We start from the raw sequence: 14,250 nt of genomic DNA, 5'->3' as shown, positions 1-14,250 counted from the left end.
TTTGGGTGCCATCTTACTGATGTACTCCTGGATGCTCTGGGTTTCATCCAGGACAGTGGCTTTGACACTCATTGACCCCACCCACCCTCTTTGTGGTTGGTGTACAATCTCTGGGTGTTGGACTTGGGTTGGAAACCTCCGTACACTGTGAGGAGCTTCCGGGTCTTCACATCGGCAGCCTCCATATCCTCCTTTGGCCAGCTCACTATATCTATCAGGGTATCTGATGACTGGCAGGGTGTACATGTTGATGGCATGGATCTTGTTCTTCCCATTGAGCTGGCTCTTTGGGACCTGTCTTATCCTTTAGTGGAGTTGGATGTTGCTGCCTTCCTTGCCTCCTCATTGTGGTCCCCATGTGACTGTGGGATACCAAGGTACTTGTAGCTGGTCCCTATATCTGCTATGTGCCCCACTGGTAGTTCCACCCCATCAGTCTTAACTATCTTCCCTCTCTTTACTATCATCCGGCCACATTTCTCCAGTCCATGTCAGGTGGATCAGTGAGTGGATTTCTCATTCATTCTTAGCATACAGCTTGCTGTCATCCATGTAGAGGAGGTGGCTGATGGTAGTTCCACTCTTCAACTTGTATCCGTATCCAGTTCTTGTGATTGTGGCTGAGGAGGTTTAAGCCTATGCAGAACAGCAGCAGGGACAGTGCATCACCTTGGTATATGCCGTACTCGATGGCCACTTGTGTGGGCAGTCTTGAGTTGACTTCCAGTATTGTCTTCCACAGTCCCATTGAGTTCTTAAGGAAAGTCCTTAGTACCAATAGAAGAGAATATGTGTAGCTCAGGGTTGAACTGTGGAGTCCTTTGGGTTCTCTGAGCTTGTTTGTTTTCTTGGATGTCTGTTACTGTGATGGTGACTGGTTCCTGTTCTGGGAAATTGCTGTCGTCTGCTTTCAGGTCCTGCAGCCACTTTGCATTGGTGTTGTGTATCTTTCCACTGCTGGTGGCTCTGCTGTTACTGTGTGGTTGCACTGCAGTTGGGATTACATTCTGGATGGTTCTTTGGAGAACAGGGCATTGATCTTCTTGGCCTCTGCTTCTCTACTGTATCTCCTTAGCCTGGTAGTAATTGCTGTGAGCCTTTGTTTAGCAGTAATCTCCACACCCTTCTATAGTTCTACCAGTTAACTTCTCTCTGAGCTGCCTTGATCTTAGCCTCCAATCTCATTTTCTGGGGCGAGGGGGGGGGTGTATGTATTGCTGTTCTTCTTGATCGTGTAGCCAAGCATTTCCAGGATTACTGCCGCTGTAGCATATAGCAGTCCATTGGTTTGAGTTATGGTGGTAGTAGGGATTGTCTGGAGGGCTCTATTGGCATCTTCTAGCATACTATCTGATGGTACTTCTCCACTGAGTCTTGGTAATTGGTCTCGAGGGTTGACTGCAACTAGTTTATCCATGATCTTTTGCCTCATATCAGCTCCTGTGCTCTGTAATGGAGGGGGTGGCAATGATGTTCCAGCTTCAGGTGTTGGCTGCACATCCAGTTGTTTTTCCAAGTCTGCTTGAGTCCGGGTTGTAATGTCGAGTTGGTCTATCTCAAGTTGTGAGAGCAGCTTCTTCTTCACTATGTTGAAGCACTGGGTAACTAGTTGTTTCTCAGTTAATGTGGATGTAGGTCTTCTGTCCATCCATAGTTCCCTCATAGCTTCATATATCCCCTCATTAGGTCTACTGTTGTAGTAACATTCCATCAATTCCAAGTTCTCTTGTCTCATCCATGTATGGTTTGTTCCAGTAGCCCACTTAACATCAGATTGTCCTGGTTCCCCAGCATCTAATACAGACCTTGTTAATCTGGGTGACGTCCGAGCTGGCATGACTCTCTTAGTTCGTGTCACTCTCATATTTGAGGCAGACAAGTGAAGTGTTAGGGGATCTTTTCCCAAGGACCCCTACTGGTAAGATAGGTACCAGTCAGGATTTGAACCCTGGTCTCCTGCATCAAAGGCAATGCTCTAACCACTACGCTATCCAGCCACTCTGTATATATATGCACAAACACCCACACACACAGAGACTCTGTCTCTCTCTCTCTCTTTCTCTCTCCCTTTCTCTGTCTCTCTCTCTGTATGTATATATACACACACAAATACATACCCAGAATATCTGTGTGTGTGTCTGTGTTACCGTAAGGAGAAGAGTGTAAAGAAGTAAATAGATCTCAAGCTTCTGTGCAAAGGGTGAAGATATGTATCTACATACATATAATGCAGGCAACAGCTATTTTTAGGCAGAAAACAGAAAGGTCTAGAGCTTGACACTGGCTGCATTGCATATAACCCCTATAATATTGAGTGCTGGACAACTAAGAAATACATTATTCATCTTCTGAATCAACTATTAACATGCAATGTTGATTTGGAAACTTTTGAAAGATCACCAAATGCAGAGAGGGGTATGAGACTAGGGTTGACATTTAAGGCAACCAATACTTCCTTCATGCTACTAAAAGCAATATTTTTTTTAGCTTTGTTCCAGATCATTCCAGTAAACATTTTCTGAGATGAAAAAGTATTTCCTTTGTTATCTTTTAGACAGAAAGCTACATATAACACATGGGTGAGTGGCCAAGGAAGCAACCAGGCATTAAAATGGAACTGCATTTGCATTCAGTGAAGATAAGAATGGAGCAGAAAGTGAGGAAGCTGATAGCATTAAAAAATGCCTAGATATCTCCATTACTATAACTCCTTTAAATATATTAGAAATATTTCTGTAAAATTAATATCTCAGCTATTTTAGGGGGGCTGTGGTTTTCTCTGAAGGAGGCCCGCTGCTTCACAGAATCCCTCAAGTTCCTCCATTCTCAATACCTCAATAATATTTCAGTAAATAATCCTGAGTGTAGTCCTATCTTCAAGATCCTACTTAGTTTCTTCTAAAGTTGATCCATTGCTCAATTCCATTCTACTACCCAAAGCTCCATCTAATGCACTTGGGGTACCAACAGTTAGGGATAAGAAGGGGTAGAGGTTGTGAATCATATCATACTGAGATACATTTTATGTATACGCAGGAAACACCTTCCCAAGAAACCTCAGAACAAATGATGCAAGACACTGTTAAATGAGTAAAAATGACCAGGTGGTTCCAATTTATGAAGATCAGCCATTGCTTCAAGAATTTTTCAGACAGTGAAAGAATAATGTAACAAATCCCAAGCATATACGTTGCTGAATTTCTATCACACCCCATTGGATGTCATCTAGCTGGTTCTAAACCCTTTAAATAATTTAACATGGAGAACATGAAGGCAGACAGAATGACAATCCCTGAGCCAGAATAACATTAAATATTTATCATGGAACATAGCCAGCTAGGGCCCAAAGACATTGGACACCTGCTTTACAGATTATACAATATTGTTTGAAGTTGTAGTAATGTAACAATCCTGAATTAGTGAGTTGAACAATTACTTGGGTTCACTTGCTGGGTTTTACAGGCTTCAGTGAGTGAAAAAAGAGGCAGGTCTAAGATGGAGCTGACTATTCTTGCTTCTACCAGGTTATATGCAATCTCCAAAGAATTGATTTCCTGTGATTTGGCAGTGGCAATTATGATCAAGTTTGGGCAACATGGTCTCCTTTCCCCTTTTAAGGCTCAGGTTAAAGTGCAAGATGTTTTCCTGTAATCTTGTAACTCTAGTGGCCCAGTTACAGTATGTGAAAAGCCATGCATAGACAGGGATCCCAAACCTTTAGTTATATCTATGAAGTTAAATAATACGAAGTAAGTATACCACATTTTATTTGCCATTTGGGTCAGGCTATTTGAGAATAAAATGGGCTAATGGCACTGAAAATGAAACGATGGGTTTTCTTGATGCTGAAGAAATGTTTTGCCTCTTTCCAGTACCTTGAAAGCATAAGTATCATTGAGACATTTCAGGAGATGATTTAAGACCCACATTAAAAAAAAAAAATTAAAAAATCCCACAAACTTTGTCCCACTTGTTTTGTCCCAGAACTGTAATTGAAATCTTGGTTTGAGCAGGATTGTTTGGCTACTAAGATTTCTCATTACTCAGATGATATTGTACAAAACACAAAGCAGTCATTCAATTTCATACAGCCTGCTCTGTCAGGAGAAGAAATGTAATGTCCCACTAAATTGAAAGAAGAGAGATGCCCAACAAAATAAAGGATGGTTGTTAATTAATTAATTAATTAATTAAATTTCTCCTCCACCCATCTCCCCCCTATGGGGGACTCTGGGCGACTCACACAAAACATTAAAACCATAAATACATATAAATACATAAAATATCAAAATTAAAAAAAGAAATACTAAAAAAGAGGAAAAGGAGAGTCCAAGAAGATGAAGAATCTGGGGCTTAAGACAGCAGGCCTCTATGGGGCTAGCCATCCCCACGCTTGAAGTATTCCTTCCCCACCCCAGGCCAAGTGGCAGAACCAGGTCTTCAAAGCCCTATGGAAGGCCAGGAGTGAGGGGCCCAATCGCACCTCTGGGGGCAGAATGTTCCAAAGAGCGGGGGCTACTGCAGAGAAGGCCCAGCTTCTGGACCCCGCTGATCGGAGTTCTTTTACTGAGGGGGTCTGAAGCATGGCCTCTCTGTGTGATCGAGTAGGACGGGTTGAAGTCATAGGGGAGACGCAGTCCCTTAGGTAACCTGGTCCCATGCCATGTAGAGCTTTAAAGGTCATAACCAACACCTTGAATTGGACCTGGAAACAAACTGGTACCCAATGCAGCGTGCAGAGCAACGGTGTTACATAGGCCCTTCTTGGGGCTCCAAAAATAGCCTGCACAGCTGCATTCTGGATAGTATAGATAATAATCTGCATTCAGATTATTAGGTCAAACGTTCTGGTGGATTATAGCAGAAAGGCCTTAGAGGAATGCTTCTGGGGTAGATTGTTGTGCCCACAACCTTGTTCAGTGCAGAACCTACTTCTGACCTTGTGCCACATACAAATTCAGAGGACCTACTAGTTTGGCCCCTGTCACTCCAACTGAAATTAAAGAGCTAATGTTGCAGTTATTATGATTAGGTGTGGTCAAATTATTCTATGATTGTTACATAGGTCTAGTGATGGGGTACAAAAACAGTTTGAGGATTCTTTGCCCATGAGAATAAAAGAATTCAGCTGTTGCCACCTTCTTTATAACTTTTTCACCACATTCTTCTGTGCTTAATGCTCAAGATGTACATCAGCTGCAGTGCCTAGATGTGCTGAGAAGAGGGGAGAAACTGTTCTAGAGAAAAAGTTAGTCTGGGTCAGAGACAACATCAGAAACTGTTTTTCTTCCATTGCTGGATAATTATCGTTATTTTTTCTATCTTAGCTTTTTCAGAGTAATGAAAGTGATGGCTTCAGGAGTAATTTTTATTATTTATTTGTTTGTTTAGTGCTTTCAAGTCAGCATTGATTCCCAGCAACTCTCTGGCAAGTCCCTGTAGTTTTCTTGGCAAGATTTTGGAAGTGGTTTGGCAGTGCCTGCCTCCTAGGGCTGAGAGAGAGTGACTGGCCCAAGGTCACCCAGCTGGCTTTGTGCCTAAGCAGGACTAGAACTCACAGTCTCCTGATTTCTAGCCTGGTGCCTTAACCACTACACCAAATTGGCTCTTAAGGAGTGATAGTGGAAGTAAAATAGAAGAGAAGAAACTTGGACACTTCTGTTAACTTTCTTAAAAACAACTCCAAGATGTACTACGAATTAAGCAGAGGGAAGTCAAAAGTTTCAAAGAATAGCAGAGATGGTGGTGTTCTTGTCAGTTGTCACCTGCCCACAGTAATGTAGACAAGAACTCTACAACCTCCATCACCCCACTCAGATTATAAAATTTAGATTAAGCTGCAGTCTCATAAACTATGCTGACAAAAAATGGACTTCTTTCAAAGCAGACATGTTTAAGGTCAAGTTGTGGAAGAAATTGTTTATATATAACTTGGTTTATTTTACTGTATTTTTAATGCCAGAGATTTTTTTTTTTAACCTACTCTGATACATTTCTGAGTTTGTCCTGCTCATTATTTTTAAGAGTTGGCTATTCAACTTTGCTAAATATTCCTTGAAAATGGGACAATGCATTACAAATTCTCATTGTGCTAGCTTGTTTGGAATATTGTTAGCATTTAGATTGTTTTGCAGTAAAGCACCATTTATTAGATGAAACTTTTTAAAAAAAAAATATGGAAGACTAAACATTTGAATGGTATAAACAATACTCAGACCTTCCTTCCTTCCTTCCTTCCTTCCTTCCTTCCTTCCTTCCTTCCTTCCTTCCTTCCTTCCTTCCTTCCTTCCTTTCTCTAGGTTATGCAACTCTAAAAAGACTTTGGGAGGCTTCACCAATTAGAAGAAAACATTATAAAAAGAGCAACAGTTGCCCCAAATAAAACATATACCATATGTCCTCCCCACCTTAATGGGGTCCATCAAACACCCTAATCCAAGGTCTGGGGAAAAAAAGCCAATTTTTTTTAGAGTTCACTTGAAGGTAGATAGGTTGAGGGCCATACAAATCTCCAGGTGGATTCTGTTCCAGAAAGCAGGAATGTGACAGAGAGGGCCGCTTTCCTGAATCCCAGTAGATCATATTGCTTGATTGATGGGACCCAAAGCAAGACTCAAAGGGCAGAAACTATTAACAGATAAGCTCTCAGATAGTAAGGGATATGCCACATAGTGTCAGGCCCAGCCCAAGAACAACAGGGATACAATCCAGCCAAGTTCAGTTCTTTATTGCTTACACCAAATAGACAGAATCTTGCCAGACTACTTCTGTACTAAGCTAACCTAATGGATATACCCTGGGAGATTTTAGGGAGTGGTTATTCTAAGTCTCTTATTCTTCCCACACTCCTACTCTGGACTGTGTTGCCTCTTTTCTCCCCACTTCCCTCCTAGAATGTGCTCCCTTCTTCCTATGAGCCTGGGTCTCTACTGCATTCCATCACCCCACCTGTCCCCTCGTAGATACATTCAATCACACATATGGCTTTACAGATAATAACCAGCATCTTTAACTGTACCTGGAAGCTTGCTGGTAACCGCTGAAGCTCACAAAGCAGAGATATTACATGGGAATTGTGAGGCTTATCCATCACTGCTTGTTCCACTATATTCTAGACCAGCTGTAGCTTCTGAGTGGTCCTCAAGGGCAGCCCCATGTGGAATGAATTGCAGTAGTCCAACCATCAGGTGACCAATGCATGGTGGACTGTAAAGAGAGACTGTTGAGCCAGGAATGGGTACAACTGTTGCATAAGTGCAAAGACTTTGGTAGCCACAGCTGCCACATGGCCCTCAAGCAGGAGCTGTGAATAATGAGAAGACTCCCAGATTGCACACCAAGCCAAAATGGGGACACGGGCCAAATGTGGAAACTTGCCAGAACCAGGAGGCCAGATGGGTACTCCAAGATGATTTTCTATATTTCAAAGCAATAAATAGACAAATTAATAGTGTGCTTTCTAAGGCTTCCCAAAAACCAGTGGCAAATTATCTCTGCCTCTTTATGCAAATTGTCATTTATGCTAATTTAATGGCATAATTATGTGCCACTTGTTTGCAACTCTTGACAAGTGTCGTCAAGAACATACCTGCCTTTTAAGAATTGAGGCAGTGTATTTGCTTAATACAGACAATTCTACTCAAGTTTTATGCTGCACAATAATATTAACACTTGATCAGTTGTGAAGAAGAAATGATATGTTGGTCACACAGCTCTTATTTCTCTAAATAATGGCCTAACTTGGGGAAGAGAGGGAGAAGGGAAGAGGGATTTCTAACAGTGTCCATTCCTGAATAGCCCTGTGAGGAAGAAGTCAAATATGTATGTTGCCCTCTATTATGGCAGTCAGGAATATGGTCAGCGATGCTTCATAGCAATCCACAGGGTTTAGCCATTTTATTCATTTTCAGTCCAGAGGAAAGACACGTCACCTGCTGACAACACTTGTCACTCAACTGGCTCCTTCTTATCGGGTTCTTATACAGGCAATAGAGTCTCTGACTAAAAGAGCTGTCATTGTGTCAGTCAGTTCTGAGCATGTATAAAGCAGCTAATATAGAACTGTTACCCTATTTTGAGGATTGTGTGAATTGCTCAGGGAGAAGACAAATTAAATATGCCTCCCACCCCACCAGAGGAAGGAAATATTATAATGTTGTTATACGGCACAGTTGAGAATGCTTTCTTCAGCCAATCCTGAAATATCAACTAATTGAATATCACAATTTTTAAAATAATGGTTAAAACAGGTATTGTGATCATGATCCACCTAAAGTTCAGAACTTTAAAATTCCATTGATTTCCTAAGGAATGGTTAAATCTATGGTGCTATGAACTACTTATCTTGGAGGAGCCTTAAGTGAAATAAGTGGAATTTATTTTTGAGTGGGCATGTATAATTTGTTCTTTTACAGACCTTATTTATTCATTTTTACCATTTATAATTTCCCTCTATACCTAAAATAAAAATAAAATAAAACCCTTTAAACAGGTGTTTAATTATACCACTGAAATCAATTATATTTTAAAAGTGCTTTAATTTTGATGGGTGGTGTTCTAGTTTATCTATTGTCTATCTATCATCTACCTGTCTGTCTGTCTGTCTATCTATCTATCATCAGAAAGCAAAAATCAGACAGCTGTTATAACCAGCTCTATAGCTTTGGAACTCAAATATTGATTTCTAAAAGAATATGTATATGCATATGCTTTAGTGTGCACATGTGTGCATGCCCAAATAATGATAAATATTTTTATAGAGTTCAGTTCAGGAATTCTGTCCCAAATAAGGAAAAAATAGATGTCCAGGTTTATAGCAAGTCATGCATAGGCAGATATGTGTGATTATTTTTTTAAAAAAATGGGTTCCTCTGTCCTTGTTTATAAATCAACAAATGAAACTTGATTTTAAATACTGTATCTTTGCATGATGGAATGGACTTATGAAGGCCATGCTCAGGGAGATAAGCGTGTTCTTAGCCCCCAACAGGAGTGTGGGAAGTTCAAGAAGATGAGGCTGGCACCTCCCTAAGGAATTCACAGTGTTGTGGCTGGCTGGCTTGGGAACTAGGGTTCAGTCTGGTGAGATTGATGTCAGGTTCTGCCCAAAGAACTCCAAGAGACAACACAAATACATTTCTGTTGCATTTATTAGCTTCAACCTCAAGACAGAAATCTCACCAGACTGAACCCTAGTTCCCAAGCCAGCCAGCCAGCCACAACACCATGAATTCCTTAGGGAGGTACCAGCCTCATCTTCTTGAACTTCCCACACTCCTGTTGGGGGCTAAAAACACAATTATCTCCCTGAGCCTGGCCTTCATAAGTCCATTCCATCACACTTTGAGACATCAAATCTGCTGTTCCCTATCTTCCTTTGGTATTATCAAAGATTAAATAACATGTTTTAGCAATAGAGGTGAATATGTGTAGCTCAGAGTTACTGTGGAGTCCTTGGGGTTCTCTGAGCTTGGTTCTTTTCTTGCAAATGTTTCAAAGCCTGGTATTCAGACAAGGCAGCAATTAACAGACACATAGAGATAAATGGCATCTACATACTATTCAAAGGAGACAAAAGATCAGAAGATTGCCTCACCAGCAATCATCACCCAGATAAGCAAAGGTTACCACCAGGCACACAATCAACCAGTAAACATATGCTAATTCAGGAACAAACCCCCCACCGCCACCAGCACCAGCACTGGCAAGGCAGGCCACAGCATATCAATAGAGAGCAAACCCCATCCCTTTTTAGCACTGAAGATGTTACCTAGCTGGGTAATGAAATGTTTGCAAGAAAAGAACCAATCTCAGAAAACCCCAATAACATACTTTAGGTCAATGCATTTAATTCAGGACTAGGTGGACATAGCCTCACAACATCAATTAAGTGAGACAGGTTGGGCTGAGTAAGAACAACTGCCCCAAATTTATCCAGTGAGCTCCCATGTCTGAGGATAGACTTAGGTTTTTGGGTTTCCTGGTCCTAGACCAGCACCTTAATCACTACATATAGAGAGTAAGCGAGATGACCTTGATAGAGATGTAAGCTCTGGTGCCAAGGCGATCAGGGGTTAAAACACTTTTTAAGCCCACAATAGACAGATGCTATTTGGAAGAGACTTAAACAGATACCTTCCTTATTGACTGAGCCATAAAAAAGGGAAGGACATATAGCACAGACTTCTAAGATTCTGTTATTATAGCTAATCTCAGTAAAAAGTAGTTTTAGCTTACTGGTGGAGTTGATTTCTTGGTTTGGTCTATCTAGTGGGTCTGACATCAAACTATACTCTGTGTGTGTGTGTGTGTGTTGTTTTTGTTTTTGTTGTTGTTGTTCCTTGCCATAGTGCACTTACCTTTCCTCCTCACCCTTTGAGCACATGGACACATTTCCAAGCAAGGAACTGTCAAGCAACTGATGGCTTGCAACCAGCTACCAGTTTTTATTTTCTTAATGGTGGAAGTGGGCACTTCCTTTTCAGCATGCTAGCCTCCAAATTAATTTGTGTTAATTAGAATAAATATTTTTAAACAAATAAAATGAAGGAGCGTAGGAAGCCTCACATCTCCCAAGGAGTTAGCTGCAGGCAGATTGGTTCTTACGAGTATAACATTGTCCATTCCCACTTTAAAAAACAAACAAAAAAAACAGGACAGGACAGGACAGGACAGGACAGGACAGAAAAGAAACGTGCTGTATTTCTGAATGCAATTCAAGATGCTGGTTTTCACCATGTCATATATGGCCCAGAGCTGGCTATCTACAAGACCACCTTTTGGCCTACTTAGTCCAGAAGAACAGAGGATGCCTGTGGAGGATCCCCGTCTGTCAGAGTTAGGACGAAGGGTACCCCAAAAACAGGTATTCTGTGAGGGAGAACTCTTCTTTGGAAGAGTTGGCCCCTGAGGCAAGGGTAGCACCCACTCTTATGCAAACCTTGTTGGCTTTTTTGAAGCACTTTTGGAGATTGACTAGCTGGGCAGTCTTTGGTGCCAGATAGGTCAACATAATAATTTTTGATAGACTATTTTTATTGTATTATGCACTAATGTATACAGTATTAATGTTATTCTGTACCCCACTTAGAGTCCTTTAGAACTGAGGCATTATATACGTATTCTAAAACTAAATATAAATAAAGAAAACATAATAATCTAATAATGCAAGTTCATGCTTTTGTTCAAGTGTTTTCTCATAAACTGCATGTCAGCTTGCAACAAGTAACCCAAATTGTATTCCAGATGACAGGTTGAAGTCTAAAACCTGACGTTTTAATGATCGTATTCAATTGTCTGGGGAGATCATTTCCATCGGATGTCTTATTTGTAAATGACAAATTTCATTGTTGCAGTTAAAATTGCTTTGACATCTGGAAAATGACATCTCCTCCCCAAATGATGAAAGAACGGTTATCAAACATTTTGGAAATGCAAATATATTGGACATGTTTCACCAGAGAAATAGATTGTAAAATGGATTGATTTTTATATGAAGTGACAGCCACTAATTTCTTGTTGGAATTCACATGATTATAAATGAATGTACTCTTGCTGCTATCATTTGAAATGAGTTGCATTTTATCAATATAGAATTTAGTACAGTGTAGTAAAAAAAGAAAAGGAATATGAATTCCATACCATTCCTTTGCAACTTCAAATGGACTGGTGATCTCACAGAGTCTATTTATAAGATTGGCAAAAGAATCAAACATTGCTAAAAGAATCAGAAAATAATACAGTGCTGATCCTTTCCCTCTTGCAGTTAATCTGGCATACTATCATCCTAACTTACTTTTAAAGATATATTTTGCATATTTCATGCAACAATGAACTTCAGTGATAACAATCCACATGGAGCATAGCATAATAATAATAATAATAATAATAATAATAATAATACCACCACCACCACCACCACCACCACCAAACTGGCCTACAAAAAACACCAAATGAAGAATAGAAAAGAGACATGGCAAGGCAAAATATTACATGGCCAGTACACAAAAAAACCAGCAGGCAAAGCAGATAACAACAAGGCCTGGCAATGCCTAAGAGCAAGAAAGTAGAAGAAAGAGACAGAAGGGCTAATTTTGGCTGCACAAGACTAAGCCTTAAGAACAAATGCATATAAAGCCAGAACTGAGAAGACAACAACAGACAGCGAATGCCGCCTCTGCAAAGAAGCTGAAGAAATAGTGGACCACTTAATTAGCTGCTACAAGTTCTCACAGACTGCCTACAAACAATGGCATGACAAAGTAGCAACAATGGTGCATTGGAATATCTGCAAGAAATACCATTTGCCTGCAAGCAAGAACTGGTGGGACCACAAAACTGACAAAGCAATAGAAAATGAAGAAGCTAAAGTGCTCTGGGACTTAGATTCAAACAGACAAGCACCTGTCACACACCACCCCAGACTTAACAATTGTTGATAAGAAAGACAAAAATGTCTGGATAGTGGACATTGCAACACTTGGAGACAGCAGAATAGAAGAGAAAGACCTGGAGAAAATCACAAAATACAAAGACCTGCAAATAGAAGTAGAATGACTATGGCAAAAGAAAGCAAAGGTCATACTAATAGTAATAGGCTCCTTGGGTGCAATCCCAAACAATCTAGTCCACCACTTGAAGACGGCATTTACAAAATCACCATGAGTCAATTGCAAAAGGCAGCTTTACTTGGAACAGCTTGCATCCTGTGATGATACCTCTAACACCATCAAACAACATCATCTGCCTATTCCAGGTCCCTGGGAAGAACTCGATAGGTGGATAAAAATGCCAAATCCAGTCTAAACATCTGGCTGACTGTGTGACCAACAATAACGACATTAGATGATATGATCAAATATATATCCATTGTGATCTGAACAGAATATTCAGTTTACTTAAGCAGGTAAATTACCAGAACATTATGCAGCTGACCACAGTAAGAAAACTGTTGATAACTTCCCTAAAAAGACACTACATTTGGTGAAAGGATTTATAATCCAACCCTCACAGCAGCTATGAAAACATGGAACGGTGAAATGTATTGCTCTTTTGCTATGGCTCCAAGATGCATATCTTCCCTACTGCCAGCAAAAGTAACAGATCAGAAGATCAAATTTTGTGTTTCTTGGAGGCAAAGAGGATGTCAAGTGCCTTCAAATCTTAGGGGAACATTCTTGCTGTGTATGCTCATAAGCCATGAACTTGTATGCTTATTCACTGTAAGTACACCCAAAGTTTGGCCCTTTTCAAATGAAATCACAGCCTGCTAGAATATCCATTACCACAACAGGAAAAACTTCAGCCTCACTGAAAAGTAAAGGCACTTTTCTAGTACTATATGAAAGCTTATGCCAACAGACTGTTGCTATACCTTAGAAAGAAAGTTGAAAATCTTTCTATAGAAGCTGCTGCTGTAACAGAGCATAGATTCATTATCCAATAGTGACAGAGAAAAGACATAAGAAAAAATATATAAATCTATTATATCCATTAAATTAAGGGGATACTCTACTCAGAATATTCTTAGATTGTGAAAATCAGTGGTGTGTCCATGAAGAGCTCCTGTTGATATCTAATTACAGAAAGTTCACAACAGATAATGACAAACTAATGAATTGCCAAAACTTTATTATTTATTAACACCTTTTTTTGACATGCATCAAGATGTTGAACTAAAATGACAGAACTTCTTTGAGTGACATTTGCTAATATCTTCCATGCAACGTCTTCTAAAAAGAAATTGTATAATTGCATTTTAATGGGAATGAATTAGACCTGTGCTATTTCTTTCCTTATTAAACTATTAGATCTCAGGCTATGTTGTTTGTGTGGTACTCCATTTGTGATACTATTTATATTCTGGGGGAAGAAAAACTTTCCATATTGTCAGATAATAGTTTTTGGTGGTGGTTACAGTTGCATAGAAAAATTTAGGTACCGCTGGTCAAATTATATATTTCCATGAATCCCTAAATGGATTGACCTAACAAACTTATGCATGATATAAAGTTAAACACAACATCTTTATGCAAATGTAAATGCATACTTACAATTTATGTATAGTTGTTTACAGATGCAAAATGAGAAAATGTTGAAAATGGGTATTTGCTAAAGTTTGGATGCTCTTCCACTGATTAACTGTTACTTTTTTTTTTTTTTTAAGTGTAAAGTGTTAATCAAAATTGTAAAAGTGACTGACTTGTTACCCCTACTATTAGCCAGGCAAAGACAATTCCTGAGGTGAATGAA

Source organism: Python bivittatus, unplaced genomic scaffold, assembly GCF_059951505.1.
Source record: "Python bivittatus isolate LINGU-HERP-01145 unplaced genomic scaffold, Pbiv_v1 ctg000980_np1212, whole genome shotgun sequence".
Classification (NCBI taxonomy): domain Eukaryota; kingdom Metazoa; phylum Chordata; class Lepidosauria; order Squamata; family Pythonidae; genus Python; species Python bivittatus.
This window is presented reverse-complemented; position numbering follows the sequence as displayed.